Source organism: Zootermopsis nevadensis, unplaced genomic scaffold, assembly GCF_977971745.1.
Source record: "Zootermopsis nevadensis isolate Lab colony 2312 unplaced genomic scaffold, Znev_1.0 Znev_ptg000010l, whole genome shotgun sequence".
Lineage (NCBI taxonomy): Eukaryota > Metazoa > Arthropoda > Insecta > Blattodea > Termopsidae > Zootermopsis > Zootermopsis nevadensis.
In genome coordinates this window covers 1,378,558-1,397,079 of record NW_028259142.1, presented here as the reverse complement: position 1 = coordinate 1,397,079, position 18,522 = coordinate 1,378,558, and positions in this window count along the sequence as shown.

Sequence of the window (18,522 nt, the reverse complement as noted above, 5' to 3'; positions counted from 1 at the left end):
TTTTTCCGTCACAAACTGCTACGCGGAACATATATTGACTTACGTATAAATAGGTTCGTACCTGTCTCTTTATCGTTGTCACGTCACACACCGATCCACGCCCTGTTAAGAAATGTCTATCAATTACTTTAATTTTTCAGGTGATTTCAGACGTCGTAAAACTTCTGATTGCCTGTTTGCTGGCAGCTCATTCACTTTCCGAGATAAACTGAATTCATTACGTACAGAAGTTTCATTAATATGGCCGTCTTTTGGGTTGCAACACTTTGTAGTCTGGTTTATCAACGTTTCAAAGGTCCTTGCTGTCTCCATCATCAGGGCGGTGAAACATTGATAAACTTCTACCACACTACACGGCGCTAAAATCCAAAAGACAGCCATCTTATGACTTTGCAAGTATTTTTTTTAAGTTGGGAATTTTTAGGTTTTCGTAAACTTAAACGAAATTATGCAAATAAATTCGTCTCCTAACCCTTCTGCTGGTCTGTGGGTAAACGTGAAAAAGATTTAAATGAAAGCAGACGTCAAATGTTGCTCGCTGAATGTTCTCCTCACTTTCTGCTTTCATTTGTTTAACGTGAACAAATTTCGTGATTTTAAAATCGTCTCAGCTCTAAATACCAGCTTGAAGTTTGCGCAAAGGATGCTGGTACCACTTTGCATGCACAGATTCAGTCCCTGAATATTTATTCATTTATAGTTTATTTCAGGTCGCCTTTTCAGTACTTTAGACCAGTGGTATTCAACTTGGGGTACGCGTACCCCCGGGGGTACGCGAAATTTAAAAGATGCATATATTATTTTATGATAAACACTGAATAATCAGTAATGTAATTTATTTAATTTATTTTAGATGTAGATTATATACTATGTATAACTTGAATTATACACCAACAACTTTGGGGGGTACAAAGTTGAATAGAAATTATATCTGGGGGTACGCGAACAAAAAAGGAAAAGATATGGAAAGAAATGGTCGTGGCTTGATTTAAGGTACCATCCCGAAGATTTCCTGGAGGGACTGAGGAAAACCACGCCTCCCAGTCAGGATATTCGAGGTTTGAATCCGGGACCTACCGAATATGAAGTAGGTTTGTTAAGCACACGACCGCGAGAGAACACGGAATCCGTGTTGCCCCGTTTTCCAGCTTTAAAATTAGATTTACAGCTAAATGTCGCGCACGCTAGCCTATGTGTCGGGGTGTCCTCGTCAACTGAACCGAAGATGTCACTACTCTTCCATCTTGTGAGTTTGTATTGGCTTTGATTTCATAACTCGACTCATTGTTGACAGTACAGTACAGTCTTTTATCTTTCGTGTCTCCAATCACGACCTGCGGTCGCCCCTAGTTCACGAAACTAATCTTTTGGTTCATACCAGGAGAACTTAGTATGGAAAAATTGAATCCGTCTGGCAACGCTGCCCTCCACCTAGGTATAGCCGATCTAGGTCACACAAACACGCACTGCTGTTGACCGAACAGCAACGCGCAGCGGTATTCTGGTTGTGTTTGGGTTCACTGTTCCAGCACAAACCGATCAACGGTTGTAGTCGCCATGATGGTTTGCGGTACAGCTGCACTGTCCTGTCTGCAGAAAATGTAAAAAAATGAAATCTGTGGCCCGAATATCGACACGTAATTTCTTGTCACACTTATAAACAATTCGCAAAGACGTATTATTAACTTATCAGTACCATCGCTTACATTAGTTTCTTTGTTTCCAGGGCCTTTTACCGTCGTAATTAGGTTGTGCCACTATTGTTGGCAGAGCCATCTACCGTCAGATGCTTTCTGCTGTGTTGATTTGCGATTAGCCATTGTTGGGAAATTTAATCAATCCAGTTTGTGTTTGTGAATCTTATTTTGTAGCTTCGCTTAGAAAAGTGGCAGAGTTTCGGAACACTGTAGACGCTTTCTTATGATTGTACCGAATAATTCGGTGTGTCGAGGCATGGATTTTTGTGGCATAACTGCTTGTAGTTAAGAATAACTCTCTGCCATCGCCGTACTAAACAGAGATTGTTTATAAAGTCGCTCTTTTCATGTTCTTGAACTCAGATATTTTATCTTTGTGAGCAGTCTGTTTGGAGTAGAGATAACTTGGTAGTGGTTACTAAGTGTTGAATTAGAAATTGTTTGGACAAGATATGGAAAGTTATTTACGTACGTCTGAATGCAATAAGTAACTTTAATGTTCCACGTCGTTCCTATGACACGACAGTTACTCGCACGGCGTCGGAATCCAAGTTTTAATACGGATTTTATTCTAAATGGGTCTAGATCCCATTGTGTCAAAAACAAACGACAGGAAGTTTGATTGTTTGACTCGCTCGCAACGTAGTTCGCTCTTGTGGGGAGTCCCCTTAGTCCGGCAAATCGGCAGGCACTTGTCACGATCTAGGGCTGACCGAGGTCACCCAAGGGCAACTGAGGGGGACTGACTTTCAACAGGCCACCCGAAGGCTGTCCGTGAAAAGATACAACGAGTGGTCTGACCACTCGACTACCCTGATCGAGGTTTACGTAGCTTTTTCTCTGTTGTAAGGCAAATGCCAGGGTATAATTCAAGAAGGGTTACAATGCACTCTTACCATTTACAGCAACACGTTTCGTACGCGGGAATGGTGTAACCCAGAGCACTTCGTTATAAAATTACCCCTGTTTGTAACAAAGTAGATAAATCTACATTATGATTCGCATATTATTAATTTATTTAGTGTTCTGTCTGAGGACAGGTCCATATGAACAGGATCCTTCCATCCTTTTCTCGGACTGGGACCTGTTCATATACGTTCTTGGCAGATGATCCAGAAGTGGTTTGCCATTGCCTTCTTTTGTGTGTGAATGGAGTAATTGTTGGGATGCCACGGAGGAAAACTCCGTGTTGCCTAGACCACGGCCTTGCCCAACACAAGTCATAAATTCGGGCACCGCCGGGAATCGAACCCGAGACCCCAGGATTACAAGGCCAGCGTTCTAACCGCTAGACCACCTCATCTTATTATTATGTAGTGTTCTGTCTGACGACAGGTCCATATGAACAGGATCCTTCCATCCTTTTCTCGGACTGGGACCTGTTCATATACGTTCTTGGCAGATGATCCAGAAGTGGTTTGCCATTGCCTTCTTTTGTGTGTGAATGGAGTAATTGTTGGGATGCCACGGAGGAAAACCCCGTGTTGCCTAGACCACGGCCTTGCCCAACACAAGTTATAAATTCGGGCACCGCCGGGAATCGAACCCGAGACCCCCAGGATTACAAAGCCAGCGTTCTCACCGCTAGACCACTGTGGCTTGTTATGATTCTCATATTAAACTATAATTGTTTGTCTTCAAAAGCTTCAACCAAGTGATTGTTATCGTGGAGACGTGTCGTGTTTTGTTTGAGGTTAGGACTGAACTGTTAACTATTATTTAGATGAACTTCGGGCTTCAGAATACAAAGTCCCATTAAATAAGGAAGTGGAATAGGTTTATTTCCTTCTTCCTGTTTAATTTTAACAACAGGAAGTGAATTATCTTACGACAAATAGTCAACCTATGCGCGCGCCGACGTCTTTAAATCTTGTCAGAGAGCGAACTGTAACCTACGAATTGCATTATCCAGAAACGCTCCTTCCTGAACGTGGCTGTCTCATTCTCGGATAAAAGAAAGGTTAAAAGTTGCCGAATGGTGGCCCAGCCCCCCCCCCCCCCTCATGCTGTTATTCTGACATATGATCCCCGCGTTTTGAACTTCCTTCCGGATTGAGATTTGAAGTTTTCTGGCATGTGACGACGGCCCACAAACTCATAGACTTGTTTTTATCCTCTTGATTACTGTTATTAGAGCAGGACCAGTCCTTGGAAAACGCCATTTGTATTATGTCACGATATAAAAAAATGCAAATTAAAATTAAAGAAAAATGTGTTTGCTGGTACCGTAAAATGCAATTACTTTCACGTTGTTGTGACCAGACAGGTTTTTCCTCGACCCTGATGGCGACATCAGCGCTGTAGCTTTCCTCGCTTGTCCAAGGACGAGTTAGGAAGTGGTCGCGGCCAAGCGTGTACCTGGAGAAACGGAGAAAAACCACGAGAAACTTAATCCGTTGCAATGCGCAAATTTGCGTGAGAAGAACCTACCGGAATTGAAACATAGCAGTTGGCACTCCTGCTGCCCTGTATTCGGAAGGAGTCGTGTGTAATTCTGAGCCAGAATCTCGGCTGTCTTGACGGCAAATTCTTCGAGGGTGTCTGAAGACAGGTCATCCGTCACTCTCGCAGAAGATAATGAACTACACTCAGTAAAATTCATTTCGGACCGTGGCTGGCGATGTTCAGTTTGTGTCAACATCAACCTCTGTCATTCCGTGTAGTATCGTATTATTTATTATTTATTTAGTGTTCTGTCTGACGACAGGTCCATATGAACAGGATCATTCCATCCTTTTCTCGGACTGGGACCTGTTCATATACGTTCTTGGCAGATGATCCAGAAGTGGTTTGCCATTGCCTTCTTCTGTGTGTGAATGGAGTAATTGTTGGGATGCCACGGACGAAAACTCCGTGTTGTTTAGACCACGGCCTTGCCCAACACAAGTTATAAATTCGGGCACCGCCGGGAATCGAACCCGAGACCCCCAGGATTACAAGGCCAGCGTTCTAACCGCTAGACCACCGTGGCTTACATAGTATCGTACATGACGCAAATGAAGTTTTATGACCGAACTGCAGATTCTGGTCTTCCGGGATCGCCCCGCGCGTCCTCGAGGCGCTGACCACCTTCAAGTGGACAAGACGTCACAACCAGGAAGACCAACTTCGCCATCCTCACTACCAAGAGAGCCACGATCCCCGCATAAGTAAGCAAATTAACGAGTAATTTAATCAGTAAATTGTAATTCAGAAGGCAAATGAATAAAAATGCCAGCGAACAAAGTGAGGTTGGATTTGTTCAAAGTACAAAGGTCTGTCCTCCAGTACTGGTTACTGTTTGACGTCTGGTGCTGAAGAGAATAAGGTTATAAATCTGTTCCTGATCATTCAGTAAAGTGGAAAATTTAAATACCCCCCCCCCCCCAATTTATAGTTGTTAGAGAGGTTTCAGAACTACAACATTTGATATTTTCGTCTCCTGTCTAAATAACAATCCTGCCTCTTGATTTGTGCATTTCTGTCTACTGTACCCACAAGTGGTTTGGAGAAAATCGGTTAGGACCCAATCCAGGTTCGGTCTCAACGCCTTTGAGACCACCGATCAGAATTTATGATGCTGGGTAAAATGGGACCTAATTCACACAGAATTTTGGACGAGAAGAGAGTACTCAGAAGACCTAGAAGTATATGGGATGATAATATTAAAATTGGTTTTGAAAAAAAAGGGGGTTCGGGATGTGGATTGGATTCATATGGCTCTGGATATGGGGCCCGTGATGGAATCAAGCTCCTTAAGAAGGACTTTACTTCGTGGACTTAAAGGCGGGTCTGAAATGCAAACTTCTGTTCCTTCAGTGTGAACGATTCATTGAACAATCTTTTTTTATCTTCGAAATGTCTCCGAATCGTCCCTTGTCCACGCCTTCTACGGGGTCATGTCGCTTGTGGTCACTTGCTCCGAGCATCTCGCACCGACTTGTCGTTGCTACATCTGGGGGAGTCCACGGCTTGAACAAGACATTTTTTTTTTCATCCCAAAATTATTTCGATGTTTTGACAAAAATAAACTCGATTTGGCCGTCTTGTGGTTTAGTGACCTCACTCACTATTCTTGAACAGAGAACTTCTGCCGTTGGGGCGCTGTCGTCACATCTTTTGCACCCACGACGTGGCGAAATATATTTATAAAACAATTACCCACGTGCAGTGCCCAAAAAACGGATAACATTTCCCCAAGACCATTTTTCGCGTCGATTACGCAATGTCTTCTTTGTCCTTCGATAGTTATTTTAAGACGACTTATTTTAGTCGCTTAGCAACGCTTTTTCAACATCGTCAATTGAAAATGACGTTGAAGGAAGTGGTTGTGGCCTGTTTTAACATTCTAGCCAAGCAGCTGGCAGGGCTGGGGGATGCCGGTGACATAGCGTACAAAAATCTTCAAAAAGTTTTGTACAAAACGAGACAATACTTTTCTGTAAGAGAGAGAGAGAGAAAGAGGAAATTGGTGGGGGAGAAGTGAGAGACACTTCGATATCTTGGGGGGAGAAAGAGCATCTTATAGCTAGGAGGTCCCCAGGCAATGCCCGCTCGTCCTTCTGTTAAGGATAAAGTAAGAGTGAAGGCGTTAGTGTGATGATTGGCATAAAAGACGGAATTTTGAAATTTTGTATCAGAGAAAGCTGAGGCTATTGATTTGGAAGTTTGGAACATAATTTAGAAGTTCCTACTGAGGGGAGGGGGTAAATTTTGACGGCGTTAAGGGGTGGTAAATTTTGATTAATTTAAGTCGGGAGGGCTGCATGAGAAGCTTGCAGTGGCAACTTGGAACTTGGGAACCATCTCAGCATTTGCTTGAAGACAGAGGAAAACCTGTGTCGAGATGGCCGGTCGCAGAACCTACTTTTCTGTATTCCTTTGACAGTGAATCTCATGTAATGAGTCTGTACCTCAAAGAAAACAGGCCACATAATGACACTGGGCAAAACGCATGGCTGCCGATTGCCGAGGAACACAGCTTGAATGCACTGTACACTTCTACGCAGACGATGAAGGCGGTAGGTACTACTTGGGACTCCGTCAGGAATTGCTGTCTTTCTCAGTAGGCCCACGCAGACTGTCAGTTTCAACATCTGTCAAGAATCTGTTATGAACGTGTCCACTGCTGTGGCCAGCATCAATATTTATTGACGTAATATGCAGAGCAAACATCTGTTTCATTAACGAGATAGTGATTATAAGTTAAGCAACAGCTGTTCCTGTCAACGTGTTTACGTATTAACTCAGACTCCAACAAGACAGACACCTTCTTGATTAGCTGATAAGCAATTCCCCGTCTTTTATGTTCACAAAAGCCCTTAACCTGAGCCCTTAACATAATTTTTTAAAAAAATCTGCTTTAATATTATCCTTCCATGTACGTCTAGGTCTTCCGAGTGAACTTTTCTCTTCAGGCTTTTGAACCAAAATTGTGACGCATTTCTAATCTTCCTCATGCGTGCTGCGTGCCCCACCAATCTCACCCTCGTTGGTGTGATCATCGCAATAATATCTGGAACAGGGCAAAAATATGCACCTCCTCGTTGCAAAGTTTGTTCCTCCATCCTCCTGTGACCTCCTTCCTCCTAGGCCCAAATATTCTCCTCAACACCGTCTTCTCAAAAACTTCAAACCATTATTTACCATCACCTTTGTGATTATTAAATATACTTTAAGTGGTAACTCTGTGTACCAGCTTCTCTAACAATCAGTAACCTTTCATTTTTGTATTTGTAGATTTCGTATGTTTTTCAATGTAAACAGCGATTATTTTCTTAAACAGCGTTAACCATTTGATCTTTGTAATGGTGAAGTGTGGTGTTTTCTTCGCGGTACGGACTGAATCTTTAAATATTATTTAGATGCCTACGTACTGTATCTATGAGTTTCGTGTGATTCTCACTGTAAACAGCGATTATTTCCTTAAACAGCGTTAACCAGTCGAGCTATGTAATGGTGAAGGGTGGCGTTTTCTTCGCGGTACGGACTGAATCTTTAAATATTATTTAGATGCCTACGTACTGTATCTATGAGTTTCGTGTGATTCTCACAGTAAACAGCGATTATTTCCTTAAACAGCGTTAACCACTCGATCTTTGTAATGGTGAAGCGTGGTGTTTTCTTCGCGGTACGGACTGAATCTTTAAATATTATTTAGATGCCTACGTACTGTATCTATGAGTTTCGTGTGATTCTCACTGTAAACAGCGATTATTTCCTTAAGCAGCGTTAACCACTCGATCTTTGTAATGGTGAAGCGTGGTGTTTTCTTCGCGGTACGGACTGAATCTTTAAATATTATTTAGATGCCTACGCACTGTATCTATGAGTTTCGTGCGATTCTCACTGTAAACAGCGATTATTTCCTTAAACAGCGTTAACCAGTTGATCTTTTCAATGGTGAAGTCTTGTGTTTTCTTCGCGGTACGGACTGGATTCTTAAATGTTGTTTAGACGGGATTCAACATACCAGGTCACAGTAAAATAAGTTACTCAACACGCTGAGCTGATATAGCGTCTTGCAACAGTAAGTAGTAGATACTAAGATTAAGGCCCTGCCGAAGGACACGTTTCGAAATTCGATTTATAATATATAATAGCATCATCATTATCGACACCCACCAATTAACCTTTAGAGGGAGAACGGCTTCCTGCTAATTTGTTCTGCTCACCACAGAATTGACCCGCTAAGACAGTGCAGGCAACAAGACTGATATTTCGACCTGTGATTATCTCCAAGGCAACCCCGAGACCTTCATTACTTAACGTACAATGAATGCAGGTGAGCGTGTGGACAACATGACAAAGGTACAGCAGCGTGGAGGTGTTAACCTGCTGAGATAAAAGAGAGAACCGACCAAGAAACTGCTTTCCAATCGGCCTCACATTCTTAACTGTTACCGGGTGTCACGCAACGTCACTACGTACACGCGTGTCCCAAAATAAAAATGTATACGCGTGTTCTGTGAATTAAACGAAGACATTTTAATAAACTAAGCCATTTCATACGTCACCATTGACACTTAATCAGCTAATCTGGCGTTTGTGCTAAAAATGACCACCGTTGGCTTCTAGAATAGGCCACGAGGCTACCCGAAGTGTGTGGGCCTGTGGTTGGCCACTCATTCGCTGGAAATAAATGGCTGGACGTAGTTTGACACAAGTTTCAAAATGCTTGAATTTTAAATTTATTTAACGTGTGAGAAAATGTTGGCAGAATGAGGTGAATTTAATCCTTTAAAAGTATAGTGGTAAGTATATATATACCGTCTACGTTTATATTCAGTAACTCTACATTTTTAACTCACAGTACATCAATGGTTTTCGTTTTATTTTCATGATAAACGGCGATTATTTTCTTAAACAGCGTTAACGAGTTGATCGTTGTAATGGTGGAATGTTGTGTTTTCTTTGAGGTACGGGCTGGATTTTTAAAGTACTTGTTGTTTGAGTGACCGTCATGCTTCGGAGGTGTGAACGTTCACCCCTGGCATTGCCCATTTTATATTTTCCGAATATTAGGGCTTGTAGGTTCAACGAAGCAGATCACAGCTGCTCGTCTGCAACACGTATTAACGCGAATCAATAAATTGCGATGCTAAATGATCATCAGGCCGGTAAATGTGCTCGTTTTGTCTAGGGAAAACCTTGACGTCATTAGTGTCCTCTTGTACTGTGCGGACGATTACATATTTTCTTCCTTGTTTAATGGTAACTGACGCAGCTAAAAGGTAGTTTGGATCAGCTGTGGCTGTAATAACATGTGACGTCATCTAATCAGTCATTGTCATTACCGTGACAGCCAGAACTTTCAAAATAACAGCTGTGAGAAAACATCATTCACACTCTTTCAAGAAACAAGTTAGGACGCTTTCTCTAAAATTTTATGTTTTGGAGTGTTCTCTAGGTGGGTGGGGATTCCCATGGTAATCAAAGTGGCCTGAGGATTCCCCACTCAATCACATCTGCTCGCAGCGTGTGGTGTCTTCAAGTTGACCGATATTGACCAAAATTGGCACATGTCGACAAATTGTAGGAAAACTCCCCGACTTACAACTTTAATTAAAATTCGTTCAGCCCCTCATGAGTTTTTGCGTCTGTGTGTTGTCATCGCACTTTTAACACGTAAGTCCATCGCCGTGAATCAGTAATTGCTTGCCAGTCTTACTCACATCCTGAACGAGCATGGTCTAACAGGCAGGTTCCCCTGAACCCAGTTTCCAGCTCGTTCTTGGTTTGTTACCTACTCTCTGCTCCTGACTTAATTAACGTCAGGTGAGATTTCAGGTTCTCATGCGCTATGTAGTCTGGTAGAAGCAACTCCGAAACGTCGGTAAACTTGTACCAGGCTACACGGCTTAACCCAGAAGACAGATATCTTCGTATTCACTGCCGTGAGAACCTCAAACCTCACAAGATTATCTTACTATTATTATTATTACCATTAATAGTGTATGCCTCTGTCGTATGCAGTAGTTTTACACTGACTGACTAACAAAACAGATAATATACAAAGATAACAAACCATTTTTTCCCCCAGTTCGATATGTTACGTGATTATGAACCGATCTTAAATTGATTTCAGCTTAGAACATTTCATATGAGACATAAAGTCGTGTTAATTTTTTCAAGGTCAAACTAAATTACCATTCCTTTAAGGACACTGCATGTCTGTGAGGCAAATAAGAGAAATTTCTACCTTTAGTATGAGCAATGAAAAATACGTGGTTGTTGCAAATGATAAACAACAGAGTTTTGGACTTAATAACACGTCATCGTTTGAGGTAACTTTGTCCAGACTTGTTTATAATAGTTTCGTTTCAGTTCGTTCTTGTTTGATGTTCATAATCACTAGTGTTTTGCCTGTCACAGGCTATCTGTGAAAGTACTTACTAATTTTACGTGTTTAAAACAATGAGGGCAGAGTTCAGAAACCCCAGTCATTATCAGTCTCGTCCATCAGACTCATGACTGCATGGCAGGGACTGGGGACAATGCTGGCGGGGCCCCAGGTCCTCAGGAGGTCCCATCGACCTCGGCTGGAGGCAGATCGTCTATTGAACTCTGTCCTCGTAAGGGACTTACTTCGGTCCCACTGGGGACAATGCTGGCGGGGCCCCAGGTCCTCAGGAGGTCCCATCGACCCCGGCTGGAGTCAGGTCGTGTATTGAACTCTGTCCTCGTATTGGCCCCTTCTCTGCGCAGACTCGTCGGTTTAATTTTTTTGGTAATTTGAATTAATTTTGTTTTTGTTAATCAGACTGTATCTGTGTTTGTTCTGTGCCGAGCCCGTTTGGTCCCAGGCAGAACAAAGTGGCCGGGAGATGCAACGCTTTGTGGATGGTGGTGGGGGGGGCACACAAGTGTTAATTCAGAACACAACACACAGGCGTATTCAGTATGTGTTATGGCGCGTGAGCCCAGCTGTTTTGATGGAGTTGACACTGACGTGATGATAGGCCTCGGTGTTTCTTCATAACATGGGCGATCACTCGCTGACCTCGTGGTTCTCTTACGTCACGCGATAATCTGTTAAAATGCATCGTCATCTCTGACTTTTTCGTCGACAAAGGAAAATTGAACACAATTTTTACGTATCTTTGAGGCTTTAACGAAGGAAATTTTCCTGATGCAAAGGACTGGCCTGAACGAGACTGCTCGTCCGTGCGTTCCTAATTCAATTGCGGGCATTAGGGAACAAGGGAACTGAACCAGAGGATCTATTAGATTCTCTGTAGCTACCAAATATCATCAACCGTTTGAAGCCGAATGAATCAATAAATAAAAAAAAGGTAAAGTGGATTTGGAAGGAGGCGAGAGTAATGAGAGATGTTACATTTAAATCTGAGAAGCAGATTTTCGACTGTGAAGGTTTCCAGGCCGTGCCCACTTGCCCTTCTCGTATAGATGAGTTGAATAAAAGGTTTAGAAGTGGAGAAAAGATAAGTTAAGCCGAAGGAAACCTAAGTTCTACGGCAGAGAAAACTTAAATACCAATGAGTACATTCTGCATAGGAAAATAATCGCTGATTAAGCCGAGAACATACCGCGCAGTGATACTGAAGTAAGGTGGTACATATCGTAACAACTGTTTTTGAAAAGGTTTATATGCGAGTCGTGCGTGTCCTTTGTTTTTCTCCGAAATGGCGTCCACATCCTTAGTACTACAGAAGGAGAAAACAGCATTTTGTCTAATGCTGTCATTGTGGTTGGTCGCTGAAGGTCGTTTTTGATATTTCCTACAACCCCCCCCCCCACCCCCAATCTCTGAACCTTGGAAAAAATTGAATGTCGTTCCAAAATACGAGTTTTTTATTTTGTATCTTTAACGTTGAACAAAATTTCAAAATGGGTAATGAAAACTTATATCAGAAGTCGTCTTAAAAATATACCGCGTGTTCTCTAAATAAGGGTAAATCTTTTTCCAGTATAATTTGTGTCTGCGTCTTTCATTTGATATATGAGATATTTTTCTAAAATGTTTTGTGGTCGAAAAGTTTAAGAAACAATTGTACAGATCGGCGGTAACGTTTGGCATCAACGCAATTCGTTTCAGCTTAACTAATTAACTATTTGAAATTATTTATCGTTTTGAAGCTTTATATAATTATATACACCTGAGGATGGTTCTTTTAGGAACTGAAACATGTCGTGAAACATGAAAAAATGATGGTCTAATGTAAATCGAATATTTCGATAAAGAACATCATTTAATATTTTAAATATTTTAAAATGTTAATTATTGTAATATTTTAATATTTAATAAGAATTTATTGTGATTAGACGGACAAGATTTAAACAATATATATTTATTATATCACAATATGACGCAACTTTAACATCTTATTAACTAATTTTGTTAAATTGATGTTAATATGCCGGTAGCATTGTTAAACAGCAGTGTGTCCAGATGAAGGGGACGTTTTAGCACGCGGAGATAAAAAAATGGATGATTTAGGTGTGATTAAACTTCATCGGACGTCCCAACGACAGTTCAGATCAGGAAAATTAATTATCTTTATTTTCATTATTGCTGAGGTTTTATTAAACTTGACAATGATTATAATAATAATAATAATAATAATAATAATAATGACAACAATAGAACCATTTTCGAAGGTTTTGTATTTTATGAATTATACAAAACAATTTCTGTCTAACATGGTGATTGGTAGAGTTGCATGTTACAATGGAAGTTAGATTCCTTTTAAGGTTTCTGCTAAATTAGGAGAGAATTTGATTTGTCGAAGTAGACATCTCTTCTTATTCTTATCTTCTTAACGAATTAGAGACTCTGGCCTTTTCATGCTCAAAATGAACTCTGTGATAGAGGTAGGATTCCTCGGCGAGAGGACAAGTCGATTGTTGGTCTTTTGAAGTGCAGTTACCAACGTTTCAGAAAAAAAATGTATCTCCTCTGCATTGATGTGTTGAATCGTGAACAATTTCCTTGCGTTTTATAATTCCCGTATTGTTCGCTGAATACAAGGCGAGTTTCGTTTGTTTCTTTTGAGTTCAACCTGATGAATATACTAGAAGTAATAAAATACTTGTTGCCGATTAATCTGACAGACGGTGTTGGATTTACTTAGGAAACCTTCGCCCGACATTATCGGAACAGTTATAATGACCTCGGGAATATATAATTATTGAAAGTGAACTTTCACATTATCACTGACGAATCAGGTCTTGTTTCGTTGCCATTCTTTAGAATTACGAGCCAATTGAGGTTATGTTCCATTGATTAGAGGTCAAAGTGATTTCAGCGCACACAATATCCAGAAAGATCTGGTTCTGTGGACGTGACTTGATATCTTGATTGAATTATTGCACCGAGTCCAGATGTTTGCTTTACATTTCATTTCCTAACGAAAAACAAGGAGTTCTTGACAGAACTTATAAAGCCTATTTTCCTATTGCATAGACTTCTAGTCCGCCACGGTGGTCTAGCGGTTAGAACGCTGGCCTTGTAGTCCTGGGGTCTCGGGTTCGATTCCCGGCGGTGCCAGAATTTATAACTTGTGTCGGGCAAGGCCGTGGTCTAGGCAACACGGAGTTTTCCTCCGTGGCATCCCAACAATTACTCCATTCACACACAGAAGAAGGCAATGGCAAACCACTTCTGGATCATCTGCCAAGAACGTATATGAACAGGTCCCAGTCCGAGAAAAGGATGGAAGGATCCTGTTCATATGGACCTGTCGTCAGACAGAACACTAAATAATAATAAGATGAGGTGGTCTAGAGGTTAGAACGCTGGCCTTGTAATCCTGGGGTCTCGGGTTCGATTCCCGGCGGTGCCCGAATTTATAACTTGTGTTGGGCAAGGCCGTGGTCTAGGCAACACGGAGTTTTCCTCCGTGGCATCCCAACAATTACTCCATTCACACACAGAAGAAGGCAATGGCAAACCACTTCTGGATCATCTGCCAAGAACGTATATGAACAGGTCCCAGTCCGAGAAAAGGATGGAAGGATCCTGTTCATATGGACCTGTCGTCAGACAGAACACTAAATAAAAAATAAATAGACTTCCAGTGATACAAAACTTGTGTTGTTATCACTGCCATCTTTAAGCAATGTAGGCATTAATTTTTAACCAAAAAATGCACTTTAGTCGTGGGACTCGTTGGCAGATGGCCACACCGCCGAATCTTAGTTAATCGAGAGTCATTGATTACCTGCAATTATAATATGTTAAAGATTATATTTTATTAGCATTTTCATTTATTAATTCCTGTATTATACACGTGTTGTTGCTTTAGTCGATCTTCAAAATCCAAGGCTCTGCGTAATATTATGTAACACGCTGTTTTATTTGCGATGAAGATCTGTTAACCCCCACCCAACTCCCAGACCGAGGGTCACCTCTTATCGGCTGTCGGCGAAGTTTTACTTATGCATTATGAATGTATTAGTATTTAAATTGTGAAATAGTTCTAGCTAAAGCTCACGGTAATGAATGTCTTTGTACGTCATTCCGGTTTGCACATTCTATATATATTTTTTTTTTTTGTATTTGCGACATGAAAATCCACCGAAACGTCACAGCTGAGTGCTTCGTATTCTGGAAGTCCCGAGTTTAAATCTTAGCATGGAGACAGATTCTTTCCAATTCATTATTCACTAATATGAGTCATTCTGTACGTAGAGTGTGATATATTCACGGCGTCGACAAATTAACCATAAATCAGCTAATAAATATGAATAAATAACGTGTGAAATTGTACTGTAATTTTCGCCTGCGTCTCCCCCTTTGAAGTATTCAAATTAAAGTACTCTGAGCATTTCTTGTTTCTGCACGTGCGTCGTAACCATCGAGGGGTAAGTGTGACAGTCGACGTGTGCATTCCACTTCCATAACAAAGTTGTTGTTGTTGCCCTGTTACATTTTACTAATGTTATCGCTGCAGCCATGCTCCGTATCTAAATAAAAAAAATGGGAACCCTTATCACAACATACAAACACGTTTTATCAGTCAATAACCAATAACATTTTAAGGCACCTTCAAAGTCAGGGCGATAAGATACTGAAATTATAAATACTCGTTTTTGCTCGTGTTCAAAACGTGGAGTCGCAAACAGAAATTCTTCAAAATAATTTTTACAAGACTTTTACAATCGTCTGAAGTTGCAGGTAGATATCGACGTTTCGGGGGGAACATTCTGTTTACATCTTCAGGTCGGAAGATAACATCGACATCTTCACCGCCCTGACAACCTCAAATAAATCTAATAATATATTTTTTTTTACTAAGAACTGAAATATAAAAAGGCCTAATTTAGAACACGCCAGTTCAGTTACTAAAGCGATTAAGTTGTCTTAACGTAGCCATAAATAAATGTTATAAGCCGTGTAATGTCAGCACACCCAAGAGACGTGAGAAGTCCTACATCGGACATTGGACAGCACAGAAGGCCTGCTATCTATTGCAAATGTCACAGCAGGGAGTTTCAGCCTCCTTTACGTAAGTAGCTGTCCCACTCACGTCTTCGTAAATGTCACAGAGAAATAAGCGTGTTGTGTTATAGTGACCGGTCAGGATGTACCGAGCAAGTTAGCCCGCACGTCTCCGTGTGCCAGCTGGCTTCAGCGCACCTCGCTTGCGTCTATTTACCTTCTTAGCTCAAAATAAATTGTGTCGGCCTTCGGGATGGGGTTAAAAGTAAGGCTGTACTCCACAGAGCAGAATCCCTCTTGAGAAGCAAGCGGTCGCTCGGCTAGATAAGGAATTCATCTTCTTTTATCGAATCAGAAGGTTCATTACAGTGTTCGAAAAAATCCGCCACTGCTTCCAGTCATACGCCGCCTGAATCCAATAAACACCCTCTCACCTCCATATTTTTAATTACTCTGTTAAGTTGCGATAGGTTAGGTTAGGTTAGGTTAGGTTGGATTAGGTTAGGTTAGGTTAGGTTAGGTTGGATTAGGTTAGGTTAGGTTGGATTAGGTTAGGTTAGGTTAGGTTGGATTAGGTTAGGTTAGGTTGGATTAGGTTAGGTTAGGTTAGGTTGGATTAGGTTAGGTTAGGTTGGATTAGGTTAGGTTAGGTTAGGTTGGGTTAGGTTAGGTTAGGTTAGGTTGGGTTAGGTTAGGTTAGGTTAGGTTAGGTTAGGTTGGATTAGGTTTCCTTACGTTAGTTACTTTAATTTAGTTTCGGTTAGATTAGGTTTTTAGGTTTGGTTACTATCGGTTACGTTAGATTATGTTACTTTGTTCTGGGTATGTTTGTGATCTGGTCGGTGTCGATTATCGATTTGCACATATCACTATATCGACTGGTCTACTTAAGCCTGTCGATTGGTGATCGCTATATCGATTACTCGATGTCGATATCGATAAATCACTTCGTCGATATCGTTTTATCTGTCGGTCGACATACAAAAATTTCTTCGGTCGATACAGATACAACGATCATCGAAATCTCTAAGTCGATTGGTCTATATCGATATGCAGGTTGGTCGATATTTATATAACGACTGGTCGATATTGGCGCAGTCAATCCCTAATGCAGCCGATCTCAATGCTGTTAAAGTTATCTCTAGGAAAGCCAGTGCTCAGATCAACAAGTTCTCGAGACAGGATGTCTTGGTCTCGGGGCGGAGGGGGGGGGGGAAGCGTCACATATGATTATTTATGAACATGTGACGCGCATTGCGTGTTTATTCCCATTTTAACACTTGTCAAAATATATTTTTGCCTCTGACCTTCAAAATAGCCCAGTCTGAATGTTACTAGACAGTTCCGAGGCAGGAATACCAATATTTCAAATTTAAATGAATATTCACTCTGATTTTATACATATATGTATATATAGAAGAGGAGAATACATTTAGCTTAAAAATACCGCTGTGATAACCTAAAAATCCTACTGTTTTTCAAAATGTCTAAATTGTCTTTGCAAGATCACCGCCCGACTACCGAAGCACGTTGCTACGACAGATTAATTTAAACTTATTGTTATTTATAATCCGGTAAGCGGAAACTGTAGCCGGAGTTTTAACGACAAGTATTATCGTACGGTGTGATATAGCAACTATCAGCGGAGTCTGTTCACGCCCCAATCACGTGAACAGACTGTGATTTCAAATGAACTGATTTCACTTTATGTCGATGTGAAGTCATTATTCTTATGTTTTGTCTCTAATAGGTCGAAAGATATCTTTGCATTCTGAACTAGAAAGACTGTTATTTGATTTAATCTGCCTGGAATTTCAATTAAACATTCTCCATGCATATTGTGAAACGAGTTCATTTGTCAGTGCTTGTTTTCCTAAGATAGCCCTGAATATGGAGGCATTATGTTCCTCCGAAACGTCAGAAAACTAATACTTTTATTGGACACCCGTTGGTACCATTTTTGAAAACTGATAGCCAGTACTTATTTATAAATGACAAATTACTATAATTACATATTATTTTAAACTTTCTCCTGACAAAATTTTTACCTGGAGAACTTACGTTTTGTGGCGGGATTTTGAAAGTCAGTAGATTTTCGTGTAAAACAGCAGACGAGATGAGAATCAGGATTTTGTCTTGAATGTCCTTAGTAGTAAAGAAAATAAAATGATCTTGTATCAACTAGTGACAAAGATGACAAATACTTTCGCGGGCTTGGTTATAAAAGTGGCCTCGAATCTGACGTGGACCGCGGGCCGCGTGTTGTACCACGCTGCTGTAGCTACTGAGCATTTTGTTACTCTGCTCACGTTGATGAACAGGAAATTGTCTGCTACTTTGAGCTAGTTTTTTTTTTTGCCTCAAAATCAGTCCGTACGATGCAGTCAGTTAAAATAACCATTCTGAGGGGCTCTGCCCTTGACGACCCCAGACATGGACTCCGACCCTCCTTTACTTGTGAATTTTTATCAAAACTTTAATAAAATATCATTTACGTATTTGTTGAAACCCCGTATGACGTCAAGATGATTCTCGCTGTAGTTTATTAAACTTTGGACTTAGAAGCAAAGTCCAGTGACCCAACAGTGATTCTGAGGTCCAACCCGATATGTTTTTTTTTTTTTGTATGTTCGAGACAATTATCTCGCTTGAAACAAAAATATAAGTTGTGAAATTTGCCCCTAGTGACACAGAGCAAGATTGTGGAGCCTGTGACATAGATTATGATATAAGAGGAGCGTGGATTTCAAAATACTGAAGTCGGCTTGATTGTAAATGTTACGCAGAGGATCACGTGATATGACCACGAGCCGTTCCTCCTATCAGAATTAAACGATATATATGTGCCTTTTCACGTGGTTTATTATATGTGTACAAATGTTGACACTGAAGCCAGTGTTCTGAACTTAGATGTCAGCTGTAAATATTGATTTTTCACTCTTT